At 43.0% G+C, this 13,445-nt stretch overlaps 1 protein-coding gene across 5 annotated transcripts in view; it reads left to right on the forward strand.

The window, feature by feature from the left end:
- STS (steroid sulfatase) overlaps positions 1-13,445 on the forward strand; it is a 169,397-nt gene that overhangs the window by 19,229 nt on the left and 136,723 nt on the right. The window contains exon 4 of one of the 5 annotated variants that reach the window (XM_039535365.1): positions 129-250. The exons of the other annotated variants lie outside the window; for them this stretch is intronic. The gene's annotated coding sequence lies outside the window, so the exon portion shown is untranslated. The remainder of the gene's footprint in view (positions 1-128; positions 251-13,445) is intronic. 5 annotated transcript variants of the gene reach the window in all.

Consider the following 13,445-nt stretch of genomic DNA (forward strand, 5'->3'; position numbering starts at 1 on the left):
TCAGACAGAGGCAGAGGGAAGGGGGAAACCCCGACATCAGCCCCCCACCCCTGCCTCTCTCTCTCTCACACACACACGCACAAACACAGCAGCATTCCACAGTAAAGGTTTGCTTTGTCCTGGAGCAGATAAGCATGCCAGCTGTCAGAAATGGAGTTTTGAAAGAGGATATCCGCATGTCTGCAACCGAGTTCAAAACAATGAGAAGAGTGGCCAATTGACTTCAAGGGATTATTGGACATTTCCAGAGGTCAGTCACAGCACAGTAATGCAACACGTCGTCCACACTGACGTCATCCACTTATGCTTCTCGTGAAGGTGGATTACCAGGAGCGCTCCAGCTGCAGAGTCCAGGCACTCTACATGCCTTGCAAGTGTGGCCATTTCAGGAGTTAGGTCGCCCGGGGCTGATTTAATGCACTCTAACTTGCAAGTGTAGACAAGGCCAAAGACATTCCCCTTGGGGATATAAGGAACAGAGAAAGATTCCATCTTTAGCCTTCACCTTAGTGGACAAAGAAATCAAGCAATTTGATCTCTGAAATGAGTTGTGGCCAGGCCAGTCAGTAAAGAACTTGAAAGGAGACTGGGTATGAGAAAAACCATCTTGAGCAAAGACTGTTCTAGCTAGATTAAGTTTTAGTCTTTTAGATGCTTTTTCACTTTTATTTGCTTGTAACCAGCTCTACCTTTATCTCTTTTACTTGGTATCATTTAATCAATGTTGTTTTGTTAATAAACTTGTTTTACTTTTATTATAAATCAGTTCAGTGTTGTGTTTGAAGGGAAGGGTGTATTTATCCTGGTTAAATTAACAGAGCAGCAAATTTAATATCCTCTTTGAAGGCACAGTGGTATGGGCTGGACAGTCCAGAGAAACACATCTGTGGAGCTTGAGGGCTAGAGTTTACAGATTGTTATCTGCTAGGCAAGGTTTGGGCTGGGAGAGCCTTGAGTTTGTTGGTATTGAAGACAGACTGGTGTGGTAGGCAGCTGACACGCAGTCTAATCACCAGCACAAGTCACTTTTGCTGAGGAAGAGAGGTAACATAGAGACCAACACCTCTGGGTATCCCCAGCAGCATGTTACAGAGAGGAGCAGAGCTTTTATGCATTAGTTATTTGTCTTTTGTTTTTTTAATTTGGATTTTTTTAAACAAGAAATATCCCCAACAAACTGTCCTTAACTACAATAACCAAGGTGGGAAAAGTCCTTTAAATCTTTTTATAGCAAATTCTTATGAAACATTGCCTTCAGGCAAAACTTAAACTAAGACAACATCTTCAGCTTATGTATATATGTGTGTATATATAATTACACATGCACGTGTGATTTTTCCCCTCTTTTTACTAATCTTTCTTTTGTATTGATTATCTTTGTAAAAATAGTGGTAGCAACAGTAAAACATACAGCTGTTAATACTTGTGCTTCAGTCAAAAGGAGAAAAAAACCTCACAACTTTATCATGAGTCTCTTGGTATTTGATGTTTTACTTATTAGCTCATGTCTTGAAGTCATTTGAATATATAAGACACTCATCTCTGCTTTCTTTCTTTCTTGACGCTGGCACAAATGGTTGCAGAGAAAGGCTGGAAAAACATGAACAGTAAAGGTTCAAATCCTAGATGACAATTAAAAAGACACCAAAAATACTATTCTTTTTAAATCTTGTGATTTTTGTGGGCCTGACTCGTGATTGAGGGATTGGGGCTGGCAATACTAAAGATTTAAAACTCAGAATTTAGTTATATAAATTACTACCAACTGTCTCTTCTATTAAGTTAACCTTCCCTGTTCCCTTCCTCAAAGTTTTATACATTTAGGGCTATATTTTCAAAAGCTTTGTGTATCTAAATTGGGAGTTTGTGCCCCTGAAATCAGGCACAGAGTGCCTTTAGAGCATTTTCAAAGAGTGCAGAGAAATAGCTAGTGAATTGGCTCTGCCTAGATGGATGTACCCAGAAATATGGGTACATTTGGAATTTTCACTGGGTTGCACCAAGGGGTATCATTTCTGAAAAAATTGGGAGGGAGGGCAAATTTGTGTCATCATATAAAACATTCTGTGTCCCAAACAGCATCATAAATGAGAAAAACTAGACAGTTAATACTTTCCCAATGACCATGTCCAAAGTCAGAGGAGGGGGGAAAAGATGTGAGGCAGACAGTGGAAGACATAATAGAGCATTTAGACTTATGAAAAGATGGGATGAGAGGAACCATAGGACAATATCCATCCATAGCACCTGGATGCACCTGGACATAATTGTAAAGGCTCAAATATGCTATTCCTCAGATTATGTCCTTGGTAACGGCCACCAACCCAAACAAGCTCCCCTGCATTGCCTATTTGGGCCAGCTGTTTAACATGCACAAACCAGACAGAACAACCCATCACTTGCAAATGGGGCACGGTCACTGGGCACATACTCATAGCACGTATTTGGGCCAAGTCAAACTGAGACAAGAGAAGGAAAGGAATTTGTGGGATCATTCTGACCATATAGAATCACATGTACAGCTGTATAATATTCATTAAGGAGAATCAAAGGCCCATCTCATAAACATTATTGAAGAATCAGTAAAAGTAGTGGCCTAACCAGGTTGAAAGTTTATGAAATTCTCAAAATTATGGCATAAACAAAAAAAAATACTGTCTTAAAAATAAGTTCTGTCCAGCTCTATTATTGGCAGAGTGTTAGCAGGATGCAAGCTGCACTGTAGACACAAACTGCTTGACTCCTTTTTAAGATATTAGCAAAACTCCATTAACTCAGCCAGTCAAACCACTATTGCTGCAGTAACCCCCGCCCCCACAAACACACACACACACAATCTAAAAAAGTACATATCATGACTAGTAGAAACTACGTAATGAATCCCCATTATTAAGGAATTCTGTTTAATTAAAAGTGGGAGAAAGTCAGTAAAATGAAAAGGTTTTTCTTCCTCTTATTGCTCTGGTGTATGTTCATAAAATTTGCAGATTACATCAAGGTGGGAGGGGTTGAAAGCACTTTGGAGGACAGGATTAGAATTCAAAATAACCTTGACAAATTGGAGAATTGATCTGAAGTCAACAAGATGAAATTCAATAAAGACAAGTGCAAGGTACTTCACTTCAGAAGGAAAAATCAAATGCACAACTACCAAATGGGGAATAGATGGCTAGGTGGTAGTACTTGAAAAGGATCTGGGGGTTATGTGGATCACAAATTGAATATGAGTCAACACTTTGATGCAGTTGCGAAAGAGACTAATAATTCTGGGATGTATTAACAGTAGTGTCGTATGTAAGACACATAACTTTATTGCCGTGCTCTACTCAGCACAGGTGAGGCCTCAGCTAGAGCAGTGGTTCTCAACCAGGGGTACGCATGCCCACCAAGGTACACAGAGGTCTTCCAAGGGGTACATCAACTCACCAAGATATTTGCCTAGTTTTATAACAGGCTACATTTAAAAGTACTAGTGAAGTCAGTACAAACTAAAATTTCATACAATGTTGTCTATATACTATAAACTGAAAGGTAAGTACAATATTTATATTCCAATTGATTTATTTTGTAATTATATGGTAAAATGAGAAAGTAAGCCATTTTTCAGTAATAGTGTGCTATGACACTTTTGTATTTTTATGTCTGATTTTGTATTCAATAATTTTAAATGAGATATAACTTGGGGGTTTGCAAGACAAATCAGATTCCTGAAAGGGGTACAGTAATCTGGAAAGGTTGAGAACCACTGAGCTAGAGGTCTGTGTTCAGTCCTGAGAGCCACTCTTTAGGAAAAATGTAAACAAATTGGCGAGAATCAAGTGGAAAGCAACAAAATGTTGAAAGGTTTGAAAACCTGATCTATGAGGAAAGGTTTAAAAAACTGGGGATGTTTAGTCTTGAGAAAAGAATACGGAGGAGGGAATCAGATAATAGTCTTCAAATATGTTATGGGCTGCTATAAAGAGAACAGGGGATCACTTTTTCTCCATGTCCATTGAAGGTAGGAGAAGAATAGGCTTAATCTACAGCATGGAGATTTATATTAGATATTAGGAAAAAACTTTCTAGCTATAAGGTTATTTAAGGTCTGGAATAGAGTTACAAGAGAGATTGTGGAATCACATTCATTGGATGTTTTTAAGTAAAGGTTGAACATACACCTGTCTGTGCTGATCTAGGTTTATTGGTCCTACCTTAGCTCAGAGCGCTGGACTTGATGACCTCTTGAGGTCCCTTTCAGTCCTACATTTCAATGATTCGATGATCACCCCTGCACTTGCTGACATGCAAATGGAGACAGAGGATTTGTCTTGACTGCTAAAAAAGGTTTATATTTTACCCTGGAATAACTAATACATCTGAGCTATACTGAAATGAAAACACAGTTAAGATTAGGCATTTTAGTTTTACTGCACGGTAAACTTGCCAACATCAACCCAGAGGGGTTATAGGTAGAGCCCTACTAAATTCACGGGCCACGGGAAATCTGATCTCCCACCATGAAATCTGGTTTTTTGTGTGCTTTTACCCTATACAAGTGGTCCCCAACGTGGTGCTCACGGGCGCCATGGCGCCCGTTGGGGCATTTATGTGCGCCCGCCTAGTGCTCAGCAGGGGAAAGAAGCCACGGCCCGCACCTGCCAGGGACAGAGAACTCCAGGGCTGCGGGCGCCCGTGCTCTCTGTCCCCAGCAGGCGCAGGGCTGTGGCTTCTTCCAGCCCCACGCCTGCCGGGGACAGAGAACTCCAGGGCTGCGGGCACCGGTGCTCTCTGTCCCTGGCAGGCGCAGGGCTGTGGCTTCTTCCAGCCCCGCGCCTGCTGGGGACAGAGAACTCCAGAGCTGCAGAGAAGCCGCAGCCCCGCGCCTGCCGGGCACAGAGAACTCCGGAGCTGCAGAGAAGCCACGGCCCCGCGCCTGCTGGGCATAGAGAACTCCAGGGCTGCAGGCACCGGTGTTCTCTGTCCCCGGCAGGCGCAGGGCCCACCTAGTGCCCAGCAGGGGAGAGATGCCCGGGCCCCACACCTGCTGGGGACAGAGTACTCTGGGGTTGCAGGCTGCGCAGCTTCTCTCAGGCTTCTCACTGCACTGCCCAGAACTGCCGCCAAAACCCCCCAAAAAACGCTCGGCCTCTGCAGAATGGACCGAATGCTGCCCCGTAGCATGTGCTGACACAGGCACCTGCTTGCTCCACTGGTGCCTGGAGCCGGCCCTGTATGTGAGTATTCTTCCTGTACTGATACTGCTGTTTTCTTGTGCTTTGCAATTTATTATTTTTTTAACATTTTGCTCCAAAATGAGTGGTTCAAATAAGAGACAACGTACGTATTATTTCAACCCAGAGTGGGAAGAATATTAAATATGATGTGCAAATACAAAATAAGCCTTGAAAAATTGTTGGCACCCGCCACACTCTTCTGAAAACATGAATGTGCTACTGGCCACAAAAAGGTTGGGGACCACTGCCCTATACTATAAAGATTTCATGGAGGAGACGAGCATTTCTCAAATTGGGGGTCCTGACCCAAAAGGGAGTTGTAGGGGGGCTCACAAGGTTATTTTAGGGGATTCCAGCCAGCAGCTGACACTCTCCAGCTGCCCAGCTCTGAAGGCAGCGCCGCTGCCAGCAGCACTGCAGAAGTAAGGGTAACATTACCGCAACTTCCCCTACAATAACCTTGCGACCCCCGCCACAACTCCTTTTTGATTTAGGACCCCTACCGTTACAACACCATGAAATTTCAGATTTAAATAGCAAAAATCGTTAAATTTATTATTTTAAAAATCCTATTACTGTGAAGTTGACCAAAATGGACTGTGAATTTGGCAGGGTTCTAATTATATGGCAGTTTTCCCCATGGTTTACCTCATGGTGAAAGTAGGTGCCTAGTCTTCTCTGTATTTTTACCACAAGATAGCTCATGCATGTTAGTTACTCCCAGGTTTAAGGAAAAAAAACACCTTTTTTTAGCAGTGGGGACCAGGGCAGATACAGAAGTACTAGTTAAGGCGATTAAAGGCCATCATACAATAGGAGTTACATAAAAGTGGCACACAGCTGCATAAGAAGAGCCCCATCCACAATTAATGCTAGGTGTTTTAGAAAAGATAAAAGGATGTCAGAAGCTGAACAGCATGGGAGTAATAGTGCTGGAAATTGTAAGTAGGACCTGTACAGGGATGTGGACTTTCTCCTTGATAAATCTGAAGACTTAGAAAATAGGAGTACTCTCTTAAACATAGCTGGTGTCCCTGAGAACACAGAAGGAAGGTGAAAATATAATTTCCTTTGTCCAAAACTCATTTAAGGATATTTTGAAAAAAGATAAAAATTCCCTAGTTGTTGAATTCAAACACACCCACAGAGTACTTCAGTCCAGATAATGAGACCCCAAGAGCAATTATTGAGAAACTGCTCAGCTTCCAGCAAAAAAAAAAAATACTAAGGGAAAGCAAGACAATGGAAAAGGTGTCTTTTCAGAACAGTCAGCTTTTTTTTTTAAATGCCTAAGCTTTGGTGTAGAAACATTCATAAGGAAAGGAAGTGAAATAAATATGATCATCTAATGAAAAATGAGGCTTGTTCTGCTGTGTGGGACCCTATTGAGTTAACCTTTATATATTAAGGGAGGACAGTTTCTTAACACTCCTCAGGAATTTAAAGATTTCCTACATTCTCTACCTAACTTCCTAAAAGAAGAGACACAAGCAGCTGGATTTCTATCTATAAGTGCCACAAAAAAACACCTGACACATCATGGCTTGGCTTTCAGTTTTTCTGTATTGTTCTAACTAAAGAGCCTTCTGTTTACACTGTTTATTCAAGATTTATTTCTGTCAGGTTCTGCAGAACATATTTGGCCTCCTCTTGTATCTTCAGCAGATTTTTTTTTTAACTTGCAGAATGCATTGCTATTTCAGAGATCATTCTTTTTAATACTTTGTTGTTGTCTAATCCTATTATGTTTCAGTTGTGTTCCTCAAATGTTTTGCCTGGTTAAACATATTCATAATTCATTCTTTTCCTTGATGTTAAAGGGAGTAACTCAATGGTTCCTACTGTGCATTTACTGAAACTTATTTTTCTTTAAAATATGATTATTCTATTAGAAGTGAACAAAACCCAGTTAATAGCCAGACATTCCTGGTTTTTGTTTTTTTAATGGTTTTGCCCCTCTCCTGGCACACCTTCAGGATATTTTTCTCCTTTACTATGATATGTTTTATAAGCAACCTTCTCTATATAAGCACTGCATAGTTCTTCAGTCTTTTTTTCTGTGTGCTTATGTTTTTTTCAAGGTATGTAAAATAATATATTTCCTTCCTGTTTGGATGCTCTCCATAGTGTAAGGCCACAACCATCCGTTTCCAAACGTAGTTTCCATTACTCATGTCTGACTTTCAAGATTCTCCATGGTTTTATGTGCTATTTATGGGCCCAGTCCTGATGCAACATGAGTAACTTTACACATGTGTGTAATGGTTTGCAGGATGGTTTCCATAGTTCTTTAAATGTTAATAGCATGAACTAACCTATTTTTAAAAAATAAAAGATTACATTTTTATTTTGCTGTTAACTCCAGGAGCAGTGCAGGGAAGGAATCATTCCTCACAGAGGCACTATTCCCTTCCTGCTCTTCCCTTGCTCCAGAAAAGTTGGGTTTTTGGCACATATCCACAAAGGGACTTGAGCATTGCAACAATGAGCATCACAGTACCTAACTTTTAGGCACCTAGAAAAATCACAGGTACACCACTGCTATGCATACTGCCTGAGTTAGGTGCCTAGGCACCCTGTACAGAGAATGGGGAGATATAGGCACCTCAGAGTACAATACAGAAAAGCCAGCATGCTAAGTGGGAAACATCAGGTCCTTCAAGCCTGGTCCACAGTGCTCTCAGGGGGGTAGCAATAAGATTGCCAACCCTGCAGGATTGTCCTGGAGTTTCCAGGAATTGAAGATTAATCTCTAATTAAAGATTATGTCATGTGAGGAAACCTCCAGGAATACGTCCAACCAAAATTGGCAACCCTAGCTAGCAAGTTCCAACCTGCCACCCAATGACTTGCTCTGTCAGAATTCAGCTTGCTAGAAGCTGAATTCTGACAGAGAGGACTTCAGTCCTGCAATCAGATTGATAGAACTTGGGGGACCCTGGTTGGTTCACAACTTCTATTTAAACCAAGCACAAGCACAGGAAGGTGTCCATGCAGCTGGGTTCTCTCTGCTTAGGCCTGTCACCCATGTGCTACCTGCTTCCACTGCTGATCTCCTGGTAAGCTAATCTTTCCTGACTCTTGGTTTTGCCCTCTGGCATGTCTTGGACTCTGACCCATTGGTATTTGACCCAGCTTGCTCACTAGGTCAGACTGTTCACATGCACTCATGACAGTGAGCTGCTTAAGCTATCCAAGGGGAGAAGCCAATGAGAGGGGTGTGTGGTAAGCCCTGACCCTGCCAGAGTGATAGGCACCTCCCTCAAAGCTGGACTTAGGCACCTATCTCTTCTAGAGATCCACAAATGAGAACCAGCCAAGGCACCTAAATAGCTTTTTTTGCAGGAATGAGTTAGATGCCTGCCTTGCTCCACATGAAACAGCCATGGAAGGAGGAGGTTGTAGTGCTTATCTTATAACTTTTAGGTCAGTGGTTAGAGCACTCATGTGGGATGTGGGAGATCCAGGTTTAATTCCCTCAGGCAGAGGGAAGAACATATTTGAAAAGGGGTCTCTCGCTTATCAGTAGAGTGCTCTGACCACTGGATTATAGATATACTGTTGTGGGACTGCCTCAGCCTCTCCCGTGAAGCTGTTCCACTGTGGACAACTAATGAAAGAGTGCTTGGAGCAAGGGGATTGGACCCTGGGTCTCCCACCTCCCACCACTGGACTTTAGAGTCATTTTTTTCCTCTTGTGCATGAGTGTGCCAAGTGACTATTCCACTGTGGATACTTTATTAAATAGTCATTAGGTCACACAGAGAGAGAGAGAGAATTACTCGATAGTCCAGTGGTTAGGACACCCACTGGGCAGACCCAGAGTTTAGTCCCCTTGTTCTAACCACTCTGAGTATTCATCAGAGATTAATGCATTGCTGTATAGCTTGGAGATTAGCGTCCAAAAGGTGGGGACCTGCATGTACCCTTCTAAGCTTAATTCCTAACTTAGATCTGCTAGCGCTGCCACCAACCAAAAATATAGTGTTTTGGTACACTTTCCATTTCCCCCAAACCTTCCCTGGGGAACCCAAGACCCAAACCCCTTGGGTCTTAACACAAAGGGAAATAAACCATTCCCCCACCTTTCCCCTCCCAGACTTTCTCTCCCTTGGTTACCCTGAGAGGCTACACTGATCCAAACTCCTTGGATCTTAAAAAAACAAAGAGGAATTCACCAATTCCTGGTGAGTCCAGACCCAATTTCCTGGATCTTAAAACAAAGAAAAATCAATCAGGTTCTTAAAAAGAAAGCTTTTAATTAAAGAAAAAGAAAAAAAGTAAAATTTATCTCTGTAAAATCAGGATGGAAAAATGTTTATAGGGTATTCAGTTCATATAACCTAGAGGGACTCCCTCCCCCCCTTCTAAGTTTCAAAGTTACAGCAAACAGAGGTAAAAAATCCTTCCAGCAAAAGAAACATTTACAGGTTGAGAAAACAAACATAAGACTACACGCTTTCCTGGCTGGGTACTTACAAAATTAAAACATAAGACTGATTCAGAAAGATTTGGAGAGCCTGGATGGACATCTGGTCCCTCTCTGTTTATGACAGGGAGAAAATCGGCAACCCATACTCATGATGTGCAGTCCCTTAATCTGAGGTTTCTATGGGGCTATTCACAGAATATACTACTCAGCATGGGTTAGGTTGACAAAATCTGCCACTATGCTAAATTAAAATTGTGTTATTTGTTAAACTCACTTGTTGTGTCTTATCCTACATTAGGCTGTCAGCTCTTCAGGACAGGGACTGTCTCTTTCTCTGTTTTTGTACAGTACCTTGTACAGTGGTGATATGTTGGGGACCTTTGGGTGTTATCACAGCACAATTCTAAATAGTAGTAGACCCTATCTGGAAAAGAAAATCCTGGAAACTTTCGCAAGAGAATCCTACACATGAGATCAAATGAATGCAGCCACAACTTTTTAACACAGAACATCATCTTAGCTATCTCAAAAGATTTGGGGCCAGATTTACCAATACACTGTTGCTGCTGTGCACCACTCTGATGACGCAGGGCAGCCATTAAATGGTCATTTCACCGGGTCACTGTGACGAACTGAGTAGCATACTCCATTCTAATGAATTGGTTGGATGTGGGAGAAATACAAGAATATAATATCAGGAGACCTACAACTGTGGTCCTCTCAGACCCCAAAGACTACCTAGGAGCAGTTGTGAGCAAGGTTCATGAAAACCTATGAGCTTTGTTTTGACAGAGTTTCAGCCCTTGTCACTGACTTTCATTTTGAAGACTTTCTCTGAAATGAAAAAAGCTGTAAACTTTTTTTTAATGAATGTTGGGATTAGCGTTGGGAGGGAGGGGATCGTTGGCCATGGGCTCTTCAGACCACCAAAGCCAGCACTATATTTTAGCTCTCTACCTTCCATTCTGCTCTAAGTGGCTGTTCTGTTATGGAGTTGGTAGAATTTATAAACACAATAAACTTTATTATCTAAAATTAGATGTTTTTCCTTAAGGTAATAACCATAGGGGAGACAAACAAACAAAACAGTTATAATATTAAATCTAACTTAAATTTGATTATAAAAGTCAGGTTTAGAAAACTATAACTGATCCCACAAGTCAGGGTCAAAAGGCTGTACCTAGAGAGAGAGAGAGAGAGAGCTGGGTTCTCACCACTCCATGAAGCTTGAATCGATCGGGGGTCCCAAGTGGTAGTGGTAGCTGAGGGTACTGAGTGCTGGAGACAGGCAGAGCCCCCAGCATGATCAGTCAGGAGAAAATGAAGTGCCAATGGAACTGATGCAGATTTTGGATCCAGGCATCAGAACACTTACTTGAGCATGGGTAGGGGGGGTTGTAGAAAAACAATGGTTCAAGAGAGAACACTAGATTTGTTTATGTGTAAACAAGGGAGAATACCAAAGTTGTTTTGTTCAGGCTAGACCATGGGATCTGATCATTCCTGGCTTTGAGCAGTGTTCCTTGGAGGGAGCTCACAATGCAATTAGGGAGCTTCACTATTTTGGATACCAATAAAGGATTTATTATTAGAATGGGTCTGATAACTACTGAGCTGTGTGTGTGCAGGCATTGGTTCATTAACATCTGGAGCAGAGCTCCCCCATCATGCAGTGCTTCTCTGTGTTTCCGGTCCCAGAGTTCAGTGCGGTTCTTGCCTTGGAATCTCTGCTCTCCATTCTGTATGCTAATGGAGATGCCTCCTTGTCCCATCTTCTATGCAAATGAGGCTAGGGGAGTTTCCCTAATCCTGTCTTCTGTATCCCAGGGGTTTAAGTATGTCTCCCACTGCCTTTTTATTGCTTTTTGTAAGTCTTTCTTCTGACTGGATTTGGTTCCAGCAGAGGCTGGAGGTGGGGGGAATTTTTTGGAAGTCAGACAGGCTGGGTACTGTGCCCTGGTTCCTAAGAACACAGAGCTGACAGGTAACACCCAGTGCATGGTGGGAAGGAGAGAAGGGGGCAGGAGTAGAGCCTCTGGCATGCTAGGGAGAATGGTGGACCTTGCTGTGGGGAATACACAGAACCCCTAGGTGAGTACTTGGGGAACACTGATGTGGGGGAAAGGGACACGAGGAACACAAGAAGCCCTCGTGAGTGGAAATTGGTAGAGCCCTGTGTGAATACATCCACATCCGATCCGCAATCTGCAAAAATAATCTGTGGATTTCCGCATCCGCAGATATCCGCAGATTTGCAGGGCTCTACACCAGGGGCTGGACTGAGGTTCCAAGGAACCCCGCGCACCCAGAGCCCGGTCGGGAAGAGACGTGCTGGCAGCTGTGGGGAGCCATGGCAGCCCCTCCACCTACCCTGGGCATGGGACCTGAGCAGACGCCGTCCCTGCTCCCCAGGCCCTCTGCCCAGGACAAGTTGAGGATCCGCTCTGTGGTTCCTCACAGCTGCCCGCCTGCTCTTACAGTCAGAGCCCTTTGTATCCGCATCTGCGTTGGTATCCGCAGAAATGTTCCACGGATATAAAGCGGATACCCGCAGATTTGCAGGGCTCTAGCGATTGGGAGACCCTGCTGTGGGGGAAGTATGGGGGCCAACAGAACCCTTAGTGGGTGGGGAGAGATTGTTTGGGGGAGTTTCAGAGAGTCTCTGAAATAGAGAGGGATGAGAGGATGGCTCCCGGGGAGCTTGTGGGGTGGAATGGAGAAATGCAAGACGGATACAGTGTATGCAATAAGCGCTGCTTACAGAAGTTACAAAGTGCGTGCCTTTCCTGCTATACATATGTTGACTCATGAGTTCAACAGACTTTAATAATATGTAATAATCCTTATTAAATAAGGATTGGGAAGGTGGGGACTGCTTTTTTATATACAAAGAAGATAGCTTATCATTAGAGAGTTGAAAAAGCATCTAAGCAGAGGCTCTAGAGTGAAACAGAAATAGATTCTAGGACTGGAAGGGACCTCGAGAGATCATCGAGTACAGTCCCCTGCCCTCATGGCAGGACCAAATACTGTCTAGACCATCCCTGATAGACATTTATCTAACCTACTCTTAAATATCTCCAGAGATGGAGATTCCACAACCTCCCCAGGCAGTTTATTCCAGTGTTTAACCACCCTGACAGTTAGGAACTTTTTCCTAATGTCCAACTTAAACCTCCCTTGCTGCAGTTTAAGCCCATTGCTTCTTGTTCTATCCTTAGAGGCTAAAGTGAACAAGTTTTCTCCCTCCTCCTGATAACACCCTTTTAGATACCTGAAAACTGCTCTCATGTCCCCTCTCAGTCTTCTCTTTTCCAAACTAAACAAACCCAATTCTTTCAGCCTTCCTTCATAGATCATGTTCTCTAGACCTTTAATCATTCTTGTTGCTCTTCTCTGGACCCTCTCCAATTTCTCCACATCTTTCCTGAAATGCGGTGCCCAGAACTGGACACAATACTCCAGTTGAGGCCTAATCAGCACAGAGTAGAGTGGAAGAATGACTTCTTGTGTCTTGCTCATAGCACACCTGTTAATGCATCCCAGAATCACTTTTGCTTTTTTTGCAACAGTATCACACTGTTGACTCATATTTAGCTTGTGGTCCACTATAACCCCTAGATCCCTTTCTGCCATACTCCTTCCTAGACAGTCTCTTCCCATTTTGTATGTGTGCGTAGACAGGTTGGACTCACCCCCGTGGCACCTCCTGCTGGTGACTCCAGGAATTAGCTCTGTTCCAGGCAATGGAGCGCCCTCTGCATGCTGGTGATCCACCTGTCTTCAGGCCCCCGTGT

Source organism: Mauremys reevesii, linkage group 1 (genome assembly GCF_016161935.1).
Source record: "Mauremys reevesii isolate NIE-2019 linkage group 1, ASM1616193v1, whole genome shotgun sequence".
Classification (NCBI taxonomy): domain Eukaryota; kingdom Metazoa; phylum Chordata; order Testudines; family Geoemydidae; genus Mauremys; species Mauremys reevesii.